The 24,468-nt window shown below is 42.1% G+C and overlaps 1 protein-coding gene across 1 annotated transcript in view; it reads right to left on the bottom strand.

Moving 5' to 3' along the window:
- The window catches only part of si:dkey-192p21.6 (uncharacterized protein LOC565246 homolog), a 197,688-nt gene that overhangs the window by 131,246 nt on the left and 41,974 nt on the right, over window positions 1-24,468 (bottom strand). The window lies entirely within an intron of this gene.

The following is a 24,468-nucleotide window of genomic DNA, read 5'->3' on the forward strand; positions in this document are numbered from 1 at the left end:
AAAAGATCACATGGTGTTTAACAGGTGTGAAATGAAATTGAGTATAGAGTATAGTAGGGTCACTGGGTAGGATTGTCTATTGATCGCCATTTTTCTGGATTGTAGTGCAAATTGTAGTGCAAATTATCAGGCTAACTAAAGATGCCATCAGAGGTTCCTGCAGCTCATTTCCCTATGCCAATTCCATAAAATATCTGATGATATCACTCTTCCTTTTAGATCCTTCCCTAAGCTGTCCCACCAAGTGAAGTACTGCTGAGGCTATCTCAAGTTGTTTAATTTTGATTCGCTGACAATAAATCAATATTGAAGTCTGTTCCTCTTAAGGGAATCTTCTGTTTAAAATATGTAGCCAATGGCAACTTTACAAGGTTTTTGGTATTAAGTAGGGTGTAGATTCCCACCCATCCCAACTGGTTTCCCAGAGTGTTTTGGTGGTTTAGGGGAAGGGGGATAGGTTAGGCATCTACAAGGCCACGCACTTTAAAGCCCATTGAAACCCTTAACTACCCAGTTAAGTGCTACAATATACTGGGTCTTTTTTCACCAAAGTTGGTAAAAGGACAGGTAGGATTGAGGAGTGGTAATGTCACAGCACAGAGAAACGCCATTCAACTCATTGTGTCAATACCAGGCTTTGTTTGTTCATTCACAGAATGACAGTGTCACTGACTAGGCTATCCCTAGTTTCCCAGAGGGCAGTAAAGAAGCAACCGCATTGCTGTGGGCCTGGAGTCACATCTAGGCCAGACCAGGTAAGGATGGCAGTTTCCTTCCGTAGAGGACATTACTGAACCAGATGAGCTTTTTTCCAAAAATGGTATAATTAGATTCTGAATTCCAGACTTCTTTTAGAAATTGAATTCAAATTCCATCATCTATTATGGGAGCATTCAAACTTGGATCCTCAGATTAACAGACCAGTGATAAAACCACGAGGCCATTGCCTCCCCCTAAAATAATTCCTCCATCCCTGCGCACCATTTGTGTCTGAATAATGGTCCAACACCAATGCATCAGTTGAATCTTCTGCAACCACATTTCCTGACATTATATTTCAGTCCTTAACAATATGCAGTATGAAAAAGATTTTTCTCACGTTATCTTTGCTTAATTTACACTTCACTTCAAACAATGAATGCCCTGTGTATCTCTGGCGCATCCCACCCTGCCCAAGATCGTACCCCTAGCTCTGTGCCTCCCTCCAAAATCCACAACCTGCACCCATCCACCTCTCCTTTGGAGTGCCCATATTCTCCTCCACCCTAGAAACCCAACATTTCCTTCATCAGGCATCCATGACATTTCCTCCTGGAGTTCTCTGCAGTCTTCGCCACGGAGCTGCTGGGATGAGACTGCAGCTGCAAACTGGCCAACAGCAGCAATAATATCGCTCAGTGCAAATAAAGAAACTGACCTTCTTTCTGTGTATGGTCGGAGGAGGGTTTGCGGCAAACAGCATAGATCGTTCCCCCGACCAGACCCCAAAACCTTGTCCTCATTTTGCTCTTTCAATTGTATTTGTAAGTCGATGTGATGATCATCTTTCATATCATCTGGGAAGGTGCAAATGTGGCGGGAGCCTTAAACGTGTGTGATGAGAGTCAGAGGATGTTTTCATGTCATTTCCATTGTTAGTACATGAATAGGAAAGGTTTGGAGGGATATGGGCCAGGACCAGGCAGGTGGAACTCGTTTAGTTTGGGCTCATGTTCAGCATGGACTGGTTGGACCGAAGGCCCTGTTTCCATGCTGCATGACTCTATGGCTTTATGTGTACCCATTGTTATATCCACAAACAATCATCGTTGATTTACATCACATGTATACCAACTAATTGATATTCCATGAATAGTATCAATGCACTGGGCCATCAACATAGATGACAGGGGGAGGTAATGGCCTAGTGGTATTATCACTGGGCTGTTAATCCAGAGACCCAGATAATGGTCTGGAGACTCAGGTTCAAATCCTGCCAGAGGAAATGGTGGAATTTGAATCCAATAAAATATCTGGAATTAAGAATCTAATGACAGTCATGAATCCATTGTTAATTGTTGGGTAAACCCATCTGTTAACAAAGTGTAGAGCTGGATGAATGGAGCAGGAAAGCTGACATTTTGGGCCTAGACCCTTCTTCAGAAACACCATTTCTAAAGAAGGCTCTAGGCCGGAAACATCAGCCTTCCTGCTCCTCTGATGCTGCTTGGCCTGCTGTGTTCATCCAGCTCTACACCTTGTTATACCAGGTTATAGTCCGACAGGAACAAAAACAAAGTTGCTGGCAAAGCTCAGCAGGTCTGGCAGCATCTGTAGAGGAGAAAACAGAGCTAACGTTTCGGGTCCGGTGACACTTCCTCAGTACTGTCTGACAGGTTTACTTGAAATCACAAGCTTTTGGACTGTACCCCTTTTATCAGGTGAGGTCAGGTTCCCCTGACGCAGGAGGCACACTCTGAAAGCTTGTGATTTCAAATAAACCTGTTGGGCTATGACCTGTGTTGTGTAACTTCGGACCACAGTCCAACAGCAGCACCTCCACATTGTAAAAAAGAAGAACAGGAGATATGACATTGCATTTTGCCTCATCATGCCCAACTTGGGGAAGTTCAGGGCTCCCTTTGGCTTGCATTTTGAAGCATCACATTTTTATCAAATTGCTGAGAATAATGGGATTGGAAAACCAGCCTGAAAAATATCAACAAAAGCTGCAATTACTTACGGAGGGATGCACTGAAAAGCAAGAGGCTGGTGTCTTCGAACCTCTCAAATTCTAAAATCACCCACAGTCATCTCAGATCCCATAATTTGGCTCGACAGACCTCTGGCCTCTCCAGGTTAACCTTCCATTAACCCTGTCTGAAGGCAGCTCGATTCACTATAGCATGACTAATCATGTCAGCACTCTCACCTCCTCAGGTCAAGTACACACAAGGCTTCCAATGACCTGAAAGGTCAGTAGAGCTACAATCAGGCCAATTATGTCAAAAAATATTTAAATGCAAACACTTCTGACATTAAAAGCTAGCTCTTCAGCTCCAGGTTATAGGCAATAAAACAAAATCCCAAACAGAAAAATCGAGAATAAAGTTGTGAATTCCTGGTCTGCAGTGATTAACCAGTTCGATACCCTGAAACATGTTCCCCAGGTTGCCTGACCTATGGCTATCACACCTAATCCATAATCCTTTTCCTGATTTTGAAGTGTATACGGTGATCAACGCCGGAGAGGATTCTGCAGCCATTCAGCGTCAGACTAACCGACTGAGAAATTTCTAAACTGATTCCAACTGATCCACCGTGGCATTGATCAAGTGGACAAGAGTGTCTGAGATCCATGGCATGGATCCCTGTTTAACCCAAGGTGTCCCACCTTTGGACTACTGCTAAGAAGGACAGTGAAGACATCAGTTTTGAGGCTCAACTAATTTTTCTTGATTTGAACCCTATTTTCAGTCCTTCACCAGGGATCAAAAAATAATTAACATTTCTCTCTGGAATTCATTGTGGGGACAATTTTATCCATGTTGTTCAGGTGTAACTTAGGGCTGTTCTGGGATTACTTGACTCAATAAAATAAAAGGGCGACATTTACTACAGGCTGGGTTTATTAACAAGGAAATGGTGTGATGGTGATGTCACTGTATTAGGAACCCAGAATCCCTAGTTCAGAACCCACCATGGCCAGATGGTGGAATGTGAATCCAATAAAAATATGGAATCTGGGGGAGAAAGAAACTGGTCTCATGTTGATTGGTTCCCATCTCAACTGTTTAATGACTGCTGGTTGTTACTGTTGAAAAACTGCACTGTGCCCATTAGGGATGGAAAATTCATGTGCTTACTCGATCTACATGTGACTACAGACCCCTAGTAATGTGGCTGGTCTAGCCAGCAATGCCCACAGACATTAAAAGTAAATGCTTCTCTGAGGAGCCACAGAGCTGCATGACGAATGAACAGCTAGTCAGAGCGCGGTATCCCAGGGGCTAGGCAGGAGAGTAGACTGAGACCACAACCAGACCGACCATAAACTTAACAAACATTGAAGCAGCCTCAAGCAGAAAATGGTGTACTCCAACTCCCAAAACTTCCAAGATGTTGGAATGTACATTTCAAGAATTACTTTGTAAGTTTTGTTTGATTCATTCATGTGATGTGGGCATGGCTAGCTGGCCCAGCATTTATTACCCATCTGTAATCGCTGTGGGTAAAGCTGGTGGCAGGCTGTCTTTTTGAACTGTTGAAGTCCTTGGGGTAAAGATAAATCCACAATGTTCTTAGGAAGGAACTTTCAGGATGTGACCCAGTGACACTGAAAGAACAGTGATACAGTTCTGACTCAGGATGGTTAGTAAGCAGGAAAAGGCCGTAGTGTTCACTTTCATCTGCTGTCCTCGCCCTTTTAGCTGATAGAGGCCACCCTCACTTAAAATAATTTGTTGCTGTGAAAACTATGATGTTGGTCCCTCCGTGACCCGAGGTTAGCAGCTTGGATACTTTCTTTTTTGGGTACAGAAGCTTATGACGGGTGACATGATTTCTTGGGTCAAAGACTGCAGTTGGCATGAAAAGTCCTATGCTTCCCATACATCAGCTCATGTAGCTTACACCAATGACTGGGCTCTTGTTGAGTCAAATATCTTGAAGTTTATTAACAACACTAGCTATTTTCCAATTGTTATAATTTCTCAGAATAAAAAGTTGTCTGTATTCTGGGCTTACTGACTGTTCCTGTTCAACTCTATGCATTCAGTGGATGGGCTGAGCACCACACAGGTTCCATTGCACAGAAAGTGAGTGACTGAAAGAGAAGACCTTTTACAATGGAGCATCACATGTCAAAATGTCATGCAACTGCCTTAAAGGGCCAACATTTCCTGCTACAAAACAACAACTGCTTACAGCAGATACAAAATTTGTAGACTGCGTTTCATTTCATGTCAAGGATTCGGAAGAGAGGCTTGGGCCTGCAATACAACAAAAGGCCAAGTTTGATCTTGTACACCAGAGCATGTACTGCAACGTCCACTAGGGTATCCTCAGTAATCTGCTAAGCACATGATTACAAATTGGCAGCAACCAATGGATCTCCAAGAGATAACAAGAACTGCCGAAGCTGAAGTCAGAGAGAGCACAGTGTGGAGCTGGAGGAACACAGCAAGCCAGGCAGCATCAGAGGAGCAGGAAAGCTGACATTTTAGGTTGGGACTGAAGAAGGGTCCTGACCCGAAACGTCTTCTTTCCTTGCTCCTCTGATGCTGCCTGATCAGCTGTGTTCCTCCAGGTCCACACCGTGTTATCTCTATATATAATGGATCCCCAAAGTGTCCATTTCACTGACCAACAGAGAACATTTCTTCAGCTTTTCCTGTCAGCTTTGATTCAGTGAGAGTCTATCTCAAGGACACTAATCCACACGCTATAAGCTCTACTGTGTTTTCTTTATCAGACCAAAGAGGAGGCAATGGATTAGTGGTATTATCACTGGACTGTCAGCATACAGGACCCCAGATAACTTTCTGGGGACCTGAGTTCAAATCCCACCACGGCTGATAGTAGAGTTTGAATTCATTAAATATCCAGAATATCCATGAATCCATTGCCAATTGTCAGGAAAAACCCATCTGGTTGCTTTAGGGAAGGAAACTGCCATCCTCACCCGGTCTGGCCTACATGTGGCTCCAGACCCACAGCAATGTGGTTGACTCTGAACTGCCCCCTGGGCAATTAGGGATGAGCAATAAATGCTGGCGTGGCCAGTGACACCCTCATTCCGTGAATGAATAAAGTGGGGGGGAAAGAGTTAATTGTAAGATTCTAGAATTAAATCCTGCTTCAGGATGAGAATGCCTGAATCAACATTGAGTCCAGTGCAGTACTGGAGGAACATTACATTGTCACAAATGCAGTCTCTCAGTTAAACCCTGTACACTGGTCAGATGGTTGCAAAAGATCCTGCAGAACTATTTTGAAGAAGAACAGGGGAAATTCCCTGTCCAATATTCAACTAACATCACAAAAACAGAATGCCTGGTGATTATCATATTGCCATTTGCATGCGTATTTAGGAGGCCTAGCCAGCAACATCCTCATCCCATGAATGAATAAAAAATAAATAGTCCCGATGTTTCAAAAGTAATGATACTTCAAAAATACTGCATTAGATGTACCGCATTTAAGACACTCAATAGCTATGAAAGGTTCTATATAAATTCACATCTTTTTTAATCATGAAATGTTATTTTCTTCCTTCCCTTCTGAAGATATTCTAACTTGTCAACACATCCCTTCATACAGTGGGACCCGTAATAATTCACCATTAAAAGGTTCTTGACCAATCAGCTTAAACGGTTAACCTGTATCCAAGTCAGAATCTTCGTAGTGTCGATAATAGGTGGCAAGGCTCCCTCCAGTGGCTTCTCATGGAATTGTGATGCAGCCACGAACTGGGCAAACAGGGAACAAAAACTGAAAGGACTGCGGATGCTGTGAATCAGGAACAAAAACAGAAGTCGCTGGAAAAGCTCAGCAGGTCTAGCAGCACCTGTGAGGAAAAAAATCAGAGTTAATGTTTCGGATGCGGTGACCCTTCCTCGTTAACTCTGATTTTTTTTCTTCACAGATGCTGCCACACCTGCTGAGCTTTTCCAGCGACTTCTGTTTTTGTTGCAAACAGGGAACAACTCTATCTCAAGGACACTAATCGACATAATACAATCTCCACCTTTTTTTAAAATACGACAATCTCCTATCAACTCATATCAGAATCAATGAAGCTCAAAGGTCAGGAAGAGTCCATTTGATCTGCCATACCTGTCGTGCCTGCTGTTTGGGAGAACGGACCAATTAAATCCTGGAGATTTTGGTTTGAGGGCATGTGTAAGGAAGGAAATGACTCAGCACAAAGGTCTGCAGCCTCCTCCATCGTTACTTATGCCTAATTATGACCATCGTATTTTTCCTTTTAAATCCATTACGTTATGCCCTAAAGGCCCAGTAAGCAATTTCTTGGGTGGTGCTATCGTTTTCAGGAATTGTTACAGATCTCAATGTGCGATATCACCTATTGTATTCAATTGTTCCATGTTTGATTTTTGGGACTGATCCATTCTCGTTGTGATTGATTGTTTAAGTCTGGGCATGGACTCAGGGTAAGTAAACAGATTCCATGAGAAGCTAGCATGAGTGGAAACAATTCACGATTACAGAGAAACATAAAAACTGTTGAAAATAGACCAACCACACTCTTAGAGACTGGTGTCATCTCTGCATTGTTCTGAACCTATAACATAACAGAGAGAGTGGTGTGTGTAAAGAGTGTGTTAGCAAAGGAAGTGGTGGAGGTTGGTACGATTACAACATTTAAAAGGCATCTACACGAATAGGATGCGTTTATAGGGATATGAGCCAAATGCTGGCAAATTGGACCAGATTAGTTCAGGATATCTGGTCGGCATGGACGAGTTGGACCGAAGGGCCTGTTTCTGTGCTGTACATTGTTGTGACTCTGTGAGTCTGTAAGCAACACCACCTCCCTATTCAAGCTGACAATGTGTTCAGGGAAGGTAAATCAGCAATTCAGGTAACACTTCCGGTAAAAACCTGAAAGTCCCAGGAGGGACAGCATCCTGGGAAGGTGGGGAATCCTTCAGTTGGGGCATACTGAAAGAGAACAACATAGAAAAGGAGATTGCACTTTTAGTCAGAAATGCAATGCAAAGGTGTGGAAAAGTGAACCGAAACATGATCTTGCAGCTGATTTCAGTTGAGTGAAATAAATGAGTACAAAAAATCCAGACTGCTATTGAAATAAAACCACAAAATTAAAACATTCTCAGAAAGATCCCACTTAAAAGAATATTGCAAGGGAGCTCTGCACCCATTCACTGCATTGGGAGAAGTATCAGTTTGTTAATGTGTCTCCTAAATATCCTATCCATTACCTTTGATTAGAGGAATGAGCTTGTTATTTGTTACGCTCGGTCACTACTTACTGTGGCCATGATTGGAAATGGATTTTTCAGCCTCTAATCTCCCACCCAAGTCATTAGCTTAATACGCTGGTCCTTCCTTTCCATCAATCCCACTGCTGAGATCCAGGAATACTTAAAAGAGATGGCAGCTGTGTAGATTACAGAAAGATAATGCTCCCTTTGGGAAGCAAGACTGCAGCAGCATCGTTTAAATTTACAAGTCACCATTGCTTTTCAGCAGTCACAATTAACACGTGTTTCGCTGCGATTCACTCAGTGCCAACTGTATTCATTCTCATTAAAGTCGGGGAAAACAGCATTAGGGAAATGGAATATTCCCTTTTCAATTTGTGAATAAGCTACCGCATCAGGTACTTCTCCTTCTACAAGTAAAGGTCAAATTCAATTCTAGATTGGCCAAACATTTAGAGGGATTTAGGGAAGGAAGATTTGACCAGATGCTTACAAATCTGACTTCTAAATGTCCAGAGGTCTTTGTTAAATATGTTGCATGACCAAGAAAGGTTTTGGGAAACTACATTCGACCCACGGTCCAAGGAATGATCTAATTCCGCAAGTTGTGGGTGCAGGAACACTGGGCCGAAAGGCCTCCTTCTGTACCTTAACACTTCTGTGAAATTGACCTAATTGACGGCAGACAATTTGCCTTTATTGTTAGGGCGTGCATTTTCAGTTGTAATGTTGATTTTTAAAATTCATGGAAAAAAAACATGGAATGTGTGCTTCTCTAGATGGGCGACATCTAGTATCCATCCCTAGTTGTCTTTGAGAAGGTGATGGAGAGCTGATCTCTTGAAGCACTGCAGTGCATTTGGAGGGACACTCGGAATGCTGTTACAGGGAGAGATCCAGGATTTTGATCCAGTGATACTGAAGGAACGGTGATATGTTGCAGGCATGATTCTACTGCCCTTCTCCTCCTAGATGGTAGAAGTCATTTGTTTAATGGGTGCTATCTACAAAGCCTTAGTAATTTTCTGTAATGAATCTTGGTAATCACACGCACCGCTGTAGCTGAGTGTTGGTGGTGGAGGGAGTATGTAGATGTGGTGCCAACCAAGTGGAGCTGCTTTGTCCTGGATGGTGTCAAGCCTCTTGAGTGTTGTTGGAGCTGCACCCATCCAGGCCAGTGGGGAGTGTTCCATCACACTCTGAAAGGTGATTGATAAAACAGCTAAAGGTGGTTGGGTCTCGGACTCTAACCTGAGGGACTCCTGAAGAAATGTCGTGGAACTGACATGACTGACCCCAAAACAACCACGACCATCTTTTCCTGTTATAGATATGTCCCCAACCAGTGGTTGGTCAAGGGCTGCCAAAGATAGTCACTCCCATCTCCCTTCTGGAGTTTAGCTCTTACGTCTGTGTTTAAACCACGGCTTTTTCAGACGTTTCGTCACCATTCTAGGTAACATCATCAGTGAACCTCCGACGAAGCGCTGGTGTTATGTCCCACTTTCTAATTATCTGGTTAGGTTTCCTTGGGTTGGTGGTGTCATTTCCTGTGTTGGTGATGTCATTTCCTGCTCTTTTTCTCAGGGGATGGTAGATTGGAACCAAATCAATGTGTTTGTTGATGGAGTTCCGGTTGGAATGTAATACTTCTAGGAATTCTCGTGCGTGTCTCTGTTTGGCTTGTCCTAGGATGGATGTGTTGTCCCAATCAAAGTGGTGTCCTTCCTTATCTGTACGTAAGGATACGAGTGATAGTGGGGCATGTCGTTTTGTGGCTAGTTGATGTTCATGTATCCTGGTGGCTAGCTTTCTGCCAATTTGTCCAATATAATGTTTGTCACAGGGGATAGGTCAGTCTGGGGCTTCAGGACATAGTTGAGACATGACTCCCATGGCCAATCCACCTGACCTGCATGTCTTTGGACTACGGGAGGAGACCAGAGCACCCAAAGGTAACCCACAAGGACACAGGGAGAATGTGCAAACTCCACACAGACAGTTGCCTGAGAGCGGAGGCAAACTTGGGTCCCTGGCACTGTGAGTCAGCGGTGCTAACCACTGAGCCACCGTGCTGCTCCACTGGGGTACACATTCCTTGCAATATTTCACAATTAGTGTGAAAAAAACCTGCATCAACATTATAGAGCATTTCCTACTGCATCGAAGTGCCATTCTTCAATTAGTGGTGAATTATCAGTATTGTTGCGCTCCAGCTGCATGTCCCAGGGAACCAGATTAAGCACAAACTCATTTTTCCTCAACCCATAAATAGCCATTGTCCAACTATAAAGTCTTAATATCTGGCCCTTTTGCTGCTGATGATTTATTATAATTATCACATTCATCATGGAGTATAATTGTCATGATAGGGAGAAAGAAGAGAATAAATACTGTATAATTGTCTGTGACTACATGTGTACGGGATGCAGATAGGAGAGTTTTAGGCCATAGTGGAAGGCAAATGGAAATTGCTTCTGATGATTCAGGGGTCACAACCCAATGGAAATGAAGTCAAAAGCTTTTAAAAGGTTGAAAATTAGAGAACGGGGATGCAAGAAGACTATTAATGCTAAATTATAGCATGAATTCATCAAGTCCATAACACCAAGGGCACCAGGTTCAAAAAGAGTGGGGAATCATCTGTTATTTGTGGGGTGAGCCTTAGAGGAGACTGGATGTTTTTATCTCATTTAAGTGGGATTGCTGAAGTTCAAAATAAAAGCCTAATAAACTGCATATGCTGTTCTGAGGAAGGGCCATCAGACCCAAAACGTTAACTGATTTCTCTCCACAGATCTGCCAGAGCTGCTGAGCTTTTCCAGCAATTTCTGTTTTTGTTACTGAAGTTCAAAGGCTTTTGAGATAACGTTTTTATTCAACTTTCTATGAAATAATTACACACTTAAACTTAGCATGGGGTTCAACAAGATAGCATCTGTCTTCAGAGTCTCTCTGTCATATGATCTTTTAAATCACGTGATTCATCCAACAATTTACACATTTAATTTATTAACTATTAACCCTTTATTCTACAAGTCAGTGAACATGAAGTTCACAGTGACCCCTCATCTCCAATTTATGCTCTGTTCCAGCCAAGGTCTCAGCTCAGACTGGCAAATTAGTCCATTTATCCCAATGAATTAAAATCACAGGAGTTGAGTGCAAATAATCCTGAAGATGCATGAATAAATGTTTGTGCCTAACACCAAACTATTAAGCCTGAAAAAATCACTTTTGAAATATTGTGCACAATTCTGGTCTCCCTGCTATAGGAACGATGTTGTTAAACTTGAAAGGATTCAGAAAAGATTTACAAAGAGGGCTGGAGGGTTGGAGCTATAGGGAGAGGCTGAATAGGCTGGGGCTATTTTCCCTGGAGTGTCGAAGGCCGTATAGAGGTTTATAAAATCATGGGAGTCATGGATAGGATGAATAACCAATGTTTTTTCCCCAGGTGAGGGAGTCCAAAACTAGAAAGCACAGATTTAAAGTGAGCGGGGAAAGATTTAAGAGGGACCTAAGGGGCAACTTTTTCCACACAGAGGGTACAGTGTCTATGGAATGAGCTGCCAGAGGAAGTGGTGGAGTCTGGTACAATTACAACATTTAAAAGTCATCTGAATGGATATGTGAATAGGAAGGTTATACAGGGATATGGGCCAAACCCTGGCAAATGGGTCTGGATTAATTTAGGATATCTGCTCGGCATGAACAAGTTGGACCAAAAGGTTTATTTCCATGCTATATATCTGTACGACTTTAATTCAAGGAATGTCACTTACTTCTAATTGAACGACCAAAATATCAGTAACGTTCTTTGATATTTGAATGCCAATAAATTTCAAACATTACCGTGTCCACGGACCCAGGTAGTTGTATAAAAAACAAAGGTGAACTGGCTAATAGCTGCGAAAGAAAGTTCAACTTATGAACACAACCAATAAGTGATGTCATTCGATCAATGGACCACCCCAAATCATCCCCAAAATGGCACTTTGAAGTGTACAACCAAAATAATCTCTGGTAATTTTTAAATTTTTTTCCAATCGAAAGAAGTATTTTGAACACAGGTTCTAGTTTTTCCATTCTTTTGATTGCAGAGATAGCCAAGAACAAATGTAAACCAAAAATCTAGTGAGAAAAATATGTTTTGATTTCTTCTCTGAAATTCATCTTAAAGCACATCAGAAAATTGTACAAAGTTGGAAGAGGATTTGGAGGCATGATGAAATTTGGATGAACTCATAAACTATTTCCAAAACTAAGTTATATTCTACGTAAAATGTTTTGTCAGACATTGAATTGTATCACTGCTGATTTAATAACAGTGAGTGTTGTTTTACTAATCAAAATAAACCCAAATGTCACCAGACCTCCAAGAACATTCAGAGGTAATATAGATGATTCATGTTCACTCTAAAACAGCCCCCAAGCTAGATTAGGATGTTAAATCACAGGTGCATACAAAATCTTCCATATAACACCCTAAAGCTCACTTCTTTGTTTGTTTATACCGTAGTTGGCTATGAGTAGAGTAGGTGATCACTGATGACCAACACTTCTGTTGTAATAAACAGTGTATCTCCATTAGGTTGGCCATAAACTTCTTGTGGCTTTGTCACTGAAGAGTTATTCTCTGTGCCTCAAATATATTTTCTAAGAGCTGAAGATTCATAATAGATCCATGACTTATTGCTGGATCAAGTTATGTTGGAGACTCGGACTATCTCATCCATTACAGTAAACAGCAAAGTGGGAGGCTAGCTGAACTGCAAAATGATAAATTCTAGCAATCCCTCCAACTGTACAATTATATCAAGCAATGATGTGAAAATAGAAGAAATGCACCTGAAATCTCATACCTCTTTTCTGTGTGAAAACATTTTCTCGTGAACAAATGCATGATAAAGACTCATATGAGCACATTTCTGATGAATCCCTCTGAAAGATTCACCACAATTAACAGGAAACATGAGCATTTTCCTTAGGAAAAAGTGAGCAGCCATTTTGGGCGTAGAAAGATCCAAAACAGGCAGGCCAACCATTTCTGGTGACTTTGGTTGTTCATTGACATCTAAAGAATTTGATGCTCTTCTTCAAATATTACTACAATTTATTTAATATCCTTCTGAATGATAGAACAGACAGACATGACCTCAATTTGATCTCTTCTTTAAGAAATGCCAACTCTGATAATACAAGCTATCTTGGAGTTTCAGTATGAATGTTCTCATGCTTCTGGCATAGAACTTCCAGCCGTAAACCCTCTGGCTTAGAGGTGAGAATGGAGACAAGATGAATATTCTGATGAAGCACCATGAAGTGTCAAAAATATAATGCATTCCACAAGCCTGGGAGACATCAGGGGCTGTCCAAGGAATGACTGTACAAGTCTTACTCACTGTTGAAATAAGCTTGATACAACTTTCATACTTTGTGGCACAATGCCACAGCTCAGTGTCTTCCCGAATATTGGATTGTGAGAAATTCATATTTCAGAACTCCAGATCGCAGCACCTTTTCCACCAAGGAGAAGGTAAAGGACTTTCACTCCTACTCCTCCTGGTCCCAAAAGCTAAAACTCCACACTTACCAGAAGACCCTCCTGAGTATTCAGATCTTGTTGTTCAAACAGAAAACCACCTTGCCTTTCCTTTTCAGGCCCTGGTTAAAATTTCACCAGGATCCTAATGGTGTGACTGGATCTCAAGTGCTGCATGTTTATCATGCTTCAGATGGCTGCTTATCTGCCTGAATGACCCTGCAGACTAACATCACAAATGGCAGATCCAAGTCAGGTGAAACAGCCTGCTCATATCTAATTTCCCACCAGGTTAGTTTCTCGACAGAGTTAAGTGAAGCATGTGGTGTTCCAATTTCAGATTTATCCATTAAGAAAGTGACAACACCAAGAAATTTCCTCGATAGAATGTTCAGGCCTATGAATTTCAAACATGACAATCCAACAATATAAGCTCAAACAGAACTGACTTGCCTGGATTTTTTGGGCTGGGTTGCCAAGACTGTCAGGATATGTAGCGGACAGGCCATACTTTAGACATACCTACATCGGCAGCATGATGGATAGGCAATAAACATTACAGTAGTCCCCCAGTGTTGAAAAGGTCCTCAAGCTATTTGTTTTGGAGTGCTCTTCTTGTTGTCTGTATGAAAATGATTAATAGATGCAGACTCTGGTAAGGAAAAATTCCCTTTAAGCCAATGAGCCTTCCCCTTTTGACAGATCAATGTGTAACCCGTAGGACCATGGTGTCTTTCTGATTTATTTAGGCTCCTGAGGGAGCTTTGTAATCAGAGGAAACCTGCAAGGAGTTAAAACCTCTGAAGATTCACTCTGGCTCATGAAATTAACTCAATGGCATTCTATAAAATATGCGTAACTCTGGCTTAACCAGTTTCATTTCACTGACAGTGATCAGAATAATTATTATGAGGTCAAGCCTTTAACAAAGATTAATCCAGAGAAGTAGGAAACAGACAGCCAGGGATCACTACAGACAGTTAAAGTTTCCTGCGGTGATTTAAGCAGGAAATTACACCCAAAGTTACACATTTTCTTGCACCCATTTTAGCAACATCAAACTTTGAGGCCAGGGCTAAAAATTGATATGAATAAATATAAACCAGCACAGAACTTTCATATTTGATCTTTAAGTATCCAACAGACCTGCCTTCCTCAATCTTTTAGCTCCCAAGAAACACGTTTTACTTTTGCTTCTGAATATTTGCCCAAGTTAGTTGTTTTCTACAGTTGATGATCAACTTTAGAAGTCCCTGTGTTGGGGGAAGAGCACAGCATACATTTGTTCAAACAACTGTTGCCCCTATTCAGATGCAATCAGTGCTGAATCTATCAACTTTACACCTTACTGTTGTTAGTGATAATGTACCTTGTGTGTGGAGGTAGCCAGCTCTACAAACCTCGAACCCTGTCAGAATGAATCTGAAGTCATGTTTATTGAGAAAAAGAAAATGCTGATAATCTAAATTAAAAACAGAAAATGAGTAGCTGGTCCTTAGAAAAGACAAAAGATCAATTACTGCTTCGAGTGCAAATTACGTCAGAATTTCTAATGAGGTGCCAGCACCTCAAATGGGCAGGTACCTTTTGTCTCTGAGATAATAGGAACTGCAGATGCTGGAGAATCCGAGATAACAAAGTGTAGAGCTGGATGAACACAGCAGGCCAAGCAGCATCTTAGGAGCACAAAAGCTGACGTTTTGGGCCAAACCCTGCTCCTAAGATGCTGCTTGGCCTGCTGTGTTCATCCAGCTCTACACTTTGTTATCTAGATATCTTGTGTCTGTTCAGAATGTCAGTGAACCTGCAGTGCATGCTCCGTATGTTGTACAATTCCATATTCTGTTCGTACAAACAAGCTGACCCAGTTTCCTAGGACAATATATATCTTTTGAAATGAAAAGTTTATGATAAAAGAATATACAAAAGACCAATTAAATTTAGGAAATAATATCTGAATAAATTTTAATTTGGTTCAGAGGAAGTAAGAACTGCAGATACTGGAGAATCTGAGATAACAAGGTGTGGAGCTGGATGAACACAACTGGCCAAGCAGCATCAGAGGAGCAGGAAAGCTGATGTTTCAGGCCTAGATGGGTGGCACGGTGGCACAGTGGTTAGCACTGCCCCCTCACAGCACCAGGAACCGGGGTTCGATTCCAGCCTTGGACGACTGTCTGCATGGAGTTTGCACATTCTCCCCATGTCTGTGTGGGTTTCCTCCAGGTGCTCTGGTTTCTTCCCACAGCCCAAAGATGTGCAGGGTAGGTGGATTGGCCGTGTTAAATTGCCCTTAGTGCTCAGGGAGGTGTAGATTAGGTGGGTTATAGGGGGATGGATCTAGGTGGGACACTCTGAGGTTTGGTGTGGACTTGTTGGTCCGAAGGGCCTGTTTCCACACTGTAGGGAATCTATATCTATAGACCCTTCTTCAGCATTTCATAAGAAGGGTCTAGGCCGGAAATGTCAGCCTTCCTGCTCCTCTGATGCTGCTTGGCCTGCTGTGTTCATCCAGCTCTACACCATGTTATCTCACATTTTAGTTTGGCTCCATTTTCATTTTAATGTATGTATCTACATAATCCTGTAAAATATTTTAGTCAATATTGGATCTGAGTGACAACTGCACCCCAACTGCTTGCATAGAGCCGGGAACAAAAAGCTTTGTGCAATTAACTGGACACATTGATTAAATGAAGAAAACAAAATAACTCAGATTCAACCACATGTCACTGCATCTCATGTTTCCCTGTTGCACTGTGGCAGAGCCAACAGTGCGCTAAGAACTCATATTAGAATACATCAAAGAATGCTGGTCATGCAAAAATGCAAAACAACAGATTGTGAAATGGCCAAAAATATTGATGCACAAGAATGGTTTATGCAAATACAGGCAATGCACTTTTGTAAAGGAATCCATTAGTGAATGGGATCTGGCTATTAAATAGATGTAGATTATTATTGAGATACATATTGTGCTGTTAATTTTTTCTGTCATTTGTTTACTTTAAGAAGTTGTTTACATCAGCAGGTCTCTTTTACACCCAGTTTGTTCACACAATGTTCTCTACTCACTCTCTGTAGTTTCAATCTGCTTCTGAAATTTAATTTTGATATTGCAGAAATGTAAAACAATTGTTACAAAAAACAGCAAACAATGAAACAGATATTTGTGCAGTTGATCAAATTGACCACCTCTTCATTTTCAAGAACAGAAATTGGCTGTCAATTCCCGAGCTGAACTGTAATTAAAACTTTATTCTCAAATAGCAGTATTGCTTCTTTTTTCCAAAATGTGCAGAAGCTAGCCACCCCTAACTATATTTCTTCAAAGGTACCAGAAATATTTCAATTTGAAAAGTGGCAGGCTATTATAAACCACTCTGAAGAAAAGTAGCTGGAGCAAGGAAAATTACATAAATCAGTGAATACTTTTTATAACATCCAAACAAACAGATTCTTTACTTTTTCATGAGTTGTGCACATCTTCAGTATTTATTGCCATTCCTAATTAACCTGGAAAAGGTGGGAGTGAGCTGCCTTTATGAAGCACTTCAGTCTTTAGGGGTGTAGACATACTCACAACACCATTAGAAGGGATGTTCCAGAATTTTGACCCAATGACAGTGAAGGAACGGCGATATATTTCCAAGTCTGGATGATGAGCGGCTTGGAGGGGAAATGCAGATAGTGCTGTTCCCATGTATTTGATTCCCTTGTCCTTCTAGATGTTAGAATTTGAAAATTTGGAAGGACCATTGTGGGGTTGCTGCAGTGTATCTTGTAGATGGCACTGCTCTCTGATGGCAAAGGGAGCATGTCTTGAACGAGGTCGATGGGACAATCAGTATTTGAACAAACACCAAATGTGCAACAAAAATTAAAAATGCTGGAAATACACAGCAAATCTGACAATATCTGTGGACTGAGAAAAATGGTGGGATCTGGAGGTTGCTGGCTATCCAGCACTTATTGCAGTTCCCCAGTTTGCTTGAACTGAGTGGCTTGCCAGGCCATTTCAGACAGTCAACCACATGTAGGCCAGCCCAGGTATGGATACGCCCTGGCTCCCAAACTACTTGACAGCTTGCTCCCTTCTCATTTGGCACCCTACCCATCTGACACCTTTCCCAATACCAAGCCAGCACCTTGCCCCCTACTCATCAAGCATTTCACCCAGGAATCCTAACCCCTACCTATCTGACATTCTAGCCCTCACACACTACTCCTACCCAGCCAGCACTCTACATGCTTGACACCCTGGCACCTTACCCTTCCATCATACTAACACAATACTTACCTCATATTCTTACCATTTGAGAGCAGCTCTCAGGTAGTTGTCAGGACCTTTAAATGTTAGAATACAACAGCTGAATGCAGTCAGAAGACAAAATGGTTTCAGCCCAGCTCATACCCTCCTCACACTGCATCCCAAAACCAGCCCAGCTTGTCCCCGCCTCCCTAACCTGTTCTTCCTCTCACCTATCCCCTCCTCCCACCTCAAGCCGCACCTCTATTTCCTACCTACTAACCTCATCACCCGCCCCCCCACACCCCCTTATCCTATCCGTTCTCCCCGGACAGACCTATCCCCTCCCTACCTCCCTACCTATATTCTCCTCTCCACCTATCTTCACCTCTATCCATCTTCAGTCCGCCTCCCCCTCTCTCCCTGTTTATTTCAGAACCCTCTCTCCCTCCCTCTTTCCTGATGTAGGGTCTAGGCCCAAAACATCAGCTTTTGTGCTCCTAAGATGCTGCTCGGCCTGCTGTGTTCATCCAGCTCCACACCTTGTTATCTCTTGTCTTCCTTTGACTGCTCTGCTCCGAAGAAAGGAATTGTCTGACTGGAAGTATGGCCCAGCATTTCTGAGAGAGCCCTGATTGGAATCTCCTCTCAGAAATGTGCAGCTCCCTTCTCACGCAGAAGAGAGTGGCCTGAGTGTCAATCTGCAAGAGATTGTCCTCCTTGGAAAATTCACAATGAATTCTTCTGCCTCTCTATCCATAGACGTGCTGAGTATTTCCAGCATTTTTTATTTCAGGTTTTCTGAGCAAGTTAGGAGGGATTAGCCATGCTAAATTGCTCCATGGTGTCCAGTGATGTGCAGGCTAGGAGGGCTAGCAAAGGGAAATAGAGGGTTACAGAGATAGGGTGGGGTGCTGGGTCCAAGTGGGATGTTCTTCAAAGAGTTGGTGTGGATTCGATGGGATGAATGGCTTGCTTCCACACTGTAGGAATTCTATGATTCAATAATTTTCAGCATCTTCACTACACACAAATAAAGGAATCAGAGTAGGCCACTCAGCCCTCAAGTCTGCACCCCCATTCAATAAGATCATGGCTGATATGATTTTAACCTCAACTCTACATATCCCCAAGAAACTTTCATCCCCTTGGTCATCAAGAATCTATCTACTTTTACTATAAAAATCCCTTAAGTTCTATATCCACTGCCTTTTGATGAAGGGAATCCTAAAACTCACAACTCTCTGAGTGAACAAAGTGTGAAGCTGGATGAACACAGCAGGCCAAGCAGCATCTCAGGAGCACAAAAGCTGACGTTTCGGGCCTAGACCCTTCATCAGAGAGAGGACCCTGAGATGCTGCTTGGCCTGCTGTGTTCATCCAGCTCCACACTTTGTTAAATCAGATTCTCCAGCATCTGCAGTTCCCATTATCACAGTCTGAGTGATTTTCTTTTCGCTCACCTTTGTGTTAAATGGGTGTCCTCTTCTTTTTAATTCCTAGTTCTAGATTTATTATAGTCACATAGAATCCCTACAGTGAGGAAACAGGCCCTTCAGCCCAACAAATCCACAATGACCCTCAGAGCATCCCATTCAGACCCACCCCCTATCCCTGTAACCCACCTAATCGATACATTCCTGGACACTACAGGCAATTTAGCTTGGCCGATCCACCTAACCTGCCCATTTTCGGACTGTGGGAAGAAATCAGAGCACCCAGAGGAAATCCATGCAGACACCAGGAGAACGTGCAAACTCCACACAGACAGTCACCCAAGGGTGGAGTCAAACCTTGGCACTGTGAGGTGGCAGTGCTAACCACTGTGCCACCGTGTTGCCACTTTTCACTGCACCTAGGTTCAAGTGACTGCAATAAATCAAATTATATCAAATCTAGGTTCTCCCACAAGAGGAAACATCCTTTCAACATCCACCCAATCAAATGTCCTCAGGATCTTCTATGTTCTAACTAAGTCACTTCCAACCTCTCATTTGCATTCCAAATACTAAAAGGTGGTTTTATTTGAATTGTATTCCTTAGTGTAGACTATCTCAGCCAACCCAAATAATGGTCGCATTGTTAAATTTTAAGCTGATGCAACACTTTTACGGGCACAGCTGGTATACAACATTCACGCATTTAAAGAAAAGTGAAACATCCCAATACAGGGCTTGATTTTAGGGAAAGCATAATGTCTCGTTGTGTCAGATAAATAACTACAAGCCTGTACCTGCACAGTGTTGATCAAAACAACGTGTGCTGAAGTCATGACCACTCCCTGAAATCAGATATTAAATTCACCCACAAGAACACACACCCCACCCAACACAGAAAAAACAATACATCTGAATTTATTGCTAAACATCCTTGAGAAGTCATCTTTTTAATTTCACCTGGCCTTTTTTTTGTACATTTAAAACTAATGTTGTTTTATTAAATGCGGGTCCAGGCGTTTAATGAGGTGTTGAAAATATTGCTGTTTGCTTCAGTGCATTTGACTTTTCCATCAACCACCAGAACCGATTGCTTCGTAACCAGCACTTGTAAACTTTGAGATTTCATTAAAGAATCCAGCTTAACATTTAAATGTGAAATTAATATTTTTGTTATTAATATACCCCAGATGTAGAAATAGAAACTGCTGAAATTTACTTTTGTATTGTGATTAATTTTTAATTTCCAGGTGACAGATACCAGCTACTGCATTTGTTCACATGCCTTTTCAGTCCTGGAGCTATGCTTGAACTCAAACCCGATTCGAAAGTTGCTTTCTCCTTGACAGCTGCAACTGTTTAACTTGTCCCAACCTCATCCACATGAATCAATAGCAGAGCTGTACATTTTCAGCAATAATCCCGGGTCATTGGCTCTCAACATGACACAAAGCAGTCAGATTCTATTTTTGTTATACAGAATTCTACTGGTGGAGAACACGTCTACTTTTACTGGAAGCAGAAGACCAGTGTCCCTGAATACAAAATACAAATCACAGAATTATTATAACACAGAAGAAAGCTGTTGGCCCATCGTGTCTGCCCCAGCTCCCTGCCTTTTATCCTTACCCTGGCAAAACATTTCTCATCAAAAAAATTCAACCCTCTAAAAAGGATCTGCATGTTTCAATAATCACAGGAACTCGTTTGCAGTGACTGAATAAATATTCCACAGAATTCTAAGATTTTGGAGATATTCAATTGCCTCAAATTTGGTCACTTACAGAACTATTAAAAGTGGTTACAACGCAGAAATTCATAGAATGTCATGTTTGTCTTTCAGTGTCAACAGTGGTTCCTGCCTCTAAATCAATAAACTGTGAATTCATATCACCACAGCACAGTGGCTCAGTGGTTAGCACTTCAGCCTCACAGCACTAGGGACCTGGGTTTGATTCCAGCCTCAGCGGACTGTCTGTGTAGAGTCTGCATGTTCTCCCTGTGTCTGTGTGAGTTTCCTCTGAGTGGTCTGGTTTCCTTCCGCAGCCCAAAGATATCCGGGTTAGATGAATTGACTATATTAAAGTGTCCATGGATAATGCAGAGATAGTAGGAAGCGCAGATGCTGGAGAATCTGAGAGAACAAGATGTAGAGCTGGATGAACACAGCAGGCCAAGCAGCATCAGAGGAGCAGGAAGGCTGACATTTCGGGCCTAGACCCTTCTTCACAAATGCAGGGTTCTTGGATGGAACAAGGTGGGATGCCTTTTGGAGGGTCAGCGTGGACTTGATGAGCCAAATGGCCTGCTTCCACAGTGGGATTCTGTGATTCAGTGCTTTTTAGAAAAAAAAACCTAGGCTGATGTTTCAGTGCAATATTTCAAAATATGCTGCGTTGTCAGAGATACTAATGAGACACTAAACCAAGCCTCTGTACACCCTCTTGGTGGATATGACAGATCCCATGGCATGCTTTTAGTAAGACGGGATGTCTTCTTCAGGAACTTGCTCAATATTTATTCCTTAAAGAGCGCCATTACAACAAATGACCTGGCCTTTACTATACTGCCCGTTGTTAGAGCTTTCTGTGGGCAAATTAATTGCTGTGTTTCCTGTATTGCAGCAGTGACTGCACCTCAAATGTACTTCATTAACTCCAAATCTGAATCTAAGGAGGACACATTCAGCATGTCCAAGTCTTCTAGCCTCAAACACCCCAAGGTCACCCAGCTAAAACTCTAAAGCCAATAGCCTCAACAGTAGACCAGGCTCCACCCACCCCAGCTGGGATTCGAGGAATGCAACAAGATGTAGGGAGAGGAAGAAGAAGAAGACCTACTAGGGGAACAGGTGACATTCATTTGTAAATATGTTATCACTTTTGTAAATATATGTTCACTTTTCATCATCAGCTGTGTGGGTGAATGTCATTTTAGCTGCAGCTACAAGAATGAAAGTACAGGAGCTAGCCATCCTTAGAGTTACAAATGCCCTGTCAGATCAGCTTCTCAAGTCTTGTCTTAAAAGGCTTGTAAGCATGCCTACAGTTACCACAGACTTCTGTAATCTGTGCAAGATGTGACATCTCCTTTGAAAATACTTTCCTGGAATCCAGTCTGTCTCGTTGCGTATGTTTTCATCTGGCCCTACTGCCACTTTCAATTTTGGACACCTTACTCAAATCTACCATATTTCTAATCTTGTTCCACATTGAATAAAGCAATCTTATTCCTAGTCTCTCCAGTCCTTGAACATAAATAATCATTAACTTATGTCAAGGCAACTTAAGTTAACATGTTATCCTAAATTTGAGAAACAGAAAGGTAAAACCACTCTTACATGGAAAAATAAGTAAGAAAACTATACTGCTGTAAATTTGTGTTTCCAAACTGCATAAATGTATGAAATATATTGTATTACAAGTTGTTGCGCAAAATACTGAGCTGCTGGTCTTACAAATTGTAAATATATTTGTTGTGGCTGCATTCATTTCTTAGTCCCAGTGTCCATTGCTCAGAAGGTAATTCAGTTACAATAAATTGTGAAGGGACCAATGTTAAAAATGTCAAGACTCATGAAAATCATCTTACACAATCATGAACTGTCACAAACTGATGTTGCCTGGTTTTACACAACCACAAACAGATGTAACTGAGTGCTCTATAACAGTCTGAACCCAAGAATTAGATTGTATGTCTTGGAGTTTGTGTCAGCTTGGCTTTTTCCTCAGGTGGCTTAGGAAATTCGGTGTGTCCATAAGGACCATCACCAACTTTCACAGGTGCACCATAGAAAGTATTCTATCTGGGTGCATCACGGCCTGGTACGGCAACTGCTCTGCCCAGGTTGGTAAGAAACTACAGAAGGTTGTGTGCACAGCTCGGACCATTGACAGAAGCCAACCTCCCATCTATGGTCTCCATTTATACTTCTTGTTGGTGCGGAAAGGCTGCCAACAACATCAAAGGCCCCTGCCATCCTGGTAATACTCTCTTCCATCCTCTTATGTCAGGCAGAATATACAGAAGCTTAAACACATGCACCAACTGGTTGAAGAACAGCTTCTTTCCTGCTATTATTAGTCGGCTGAATGGGCTCTTTAACTTCAAATCCAATGTTGACCTTGCTTCGTGCATCTCCCGTGCAGTTGTAACCTTGTATACCTCACTTTGTCTCCACACCCTATGATCTGTAGGTCCTTGCCTGTACACTCAGAAAACAAAACTTTTCGCTGTACTTAGGTACATGTGACAACAATAAATCAAATCAATGACTATTGAATAGAACTGATTCGAGTACATAACTCAGGCTGATTCTTCAACGCAGCACTGAGCAAGTGCTAAATTGTTGAGCTCACAGTCTTTCTACGTTACAATAATCGCAAACATGGACTATCAATAGTCAACTTCTATCATGTGAATTTAATTCCTGAAACATTCATGAGCCTAAATGATTTTTAAAGAGGACAAATACTAGCGCAAAATGGCCGTAGTAATCATTGAGGTTGGTTGGCTCACCGAGCTGGTTTGTTGCTCTGCAGATATTTCTTTACCAAGCTGGGTAATGTCCTCAGTGCAGCCTTGATTCATTGGAACACACACAATCTGAGCTGCAAATCTACTCCAAAAGCTTAGAGGCTCTTGTAATCCCCTGGACAGAAACTGGGCAAATCCAGGGAACCCATATCGAATACCCCAAAACAGTTGCATTGCATCTACCATTTAATTCAAAAACAGTAAAACCAGGCAATTAAGTCATCATCAAGGCATCTACAAAAGAAAAGAAGTGCGGGTGCTACAATTAAGAAACAACGACTGAAATTGCTGGAATAGCTCAGCAGGCCTGGCAGCATCTGTGGAGAGAAATCAGAGTTAACGTTTCCGGTCCAGTGACCGCTCCTCAGAACTTTATTTAGTTAAACCCTGTTTCACTTTCACTTTCACTTGCATGACACCGTCCCAGATATCCACGTTATAATGCATCTGCTATGAATATGCTAACATACCTAACTTGTACTAACCTCGCTGAAGCTTCTCTGCATCCTCCTCACAGGCCACCCTCCCACCCAGTTTCAAAATCAGCAGGGAAAGTCATGATCGGGTGCCATATGAACACAGGCTTTAATTTCTTAAGAAGCCCAGGCATCCATCGACTGCAGCAAAAATTGATTCTGTAATCTCACCCTGCTTTTCATGGCCATTCAGTTGGACTGCCCCATCTTCTTGGGATGACAGCATGCTTTTACCCACCCTCAACCCACACCATGCCAGAGATGGCAAGGAGGGTTA

The sequence above is a fragment of the Stegostoma tigrinum genome, chromosome 37 (assembly GCF_030684315.1).
Source record: "Stegostoma tigrinum isolate sSteTig4 chromosome 37, sSteTig4.hap1, whole genome shotgun sequence".
NCBI classification, from domain to species: domain Eukaryota; kingdom Metazoa; phylum Chordata; class Chondrichthyes; order Orectolobiformes; family Stegostomatidae; genus Stegostoma; species Stegostoma tigrinum.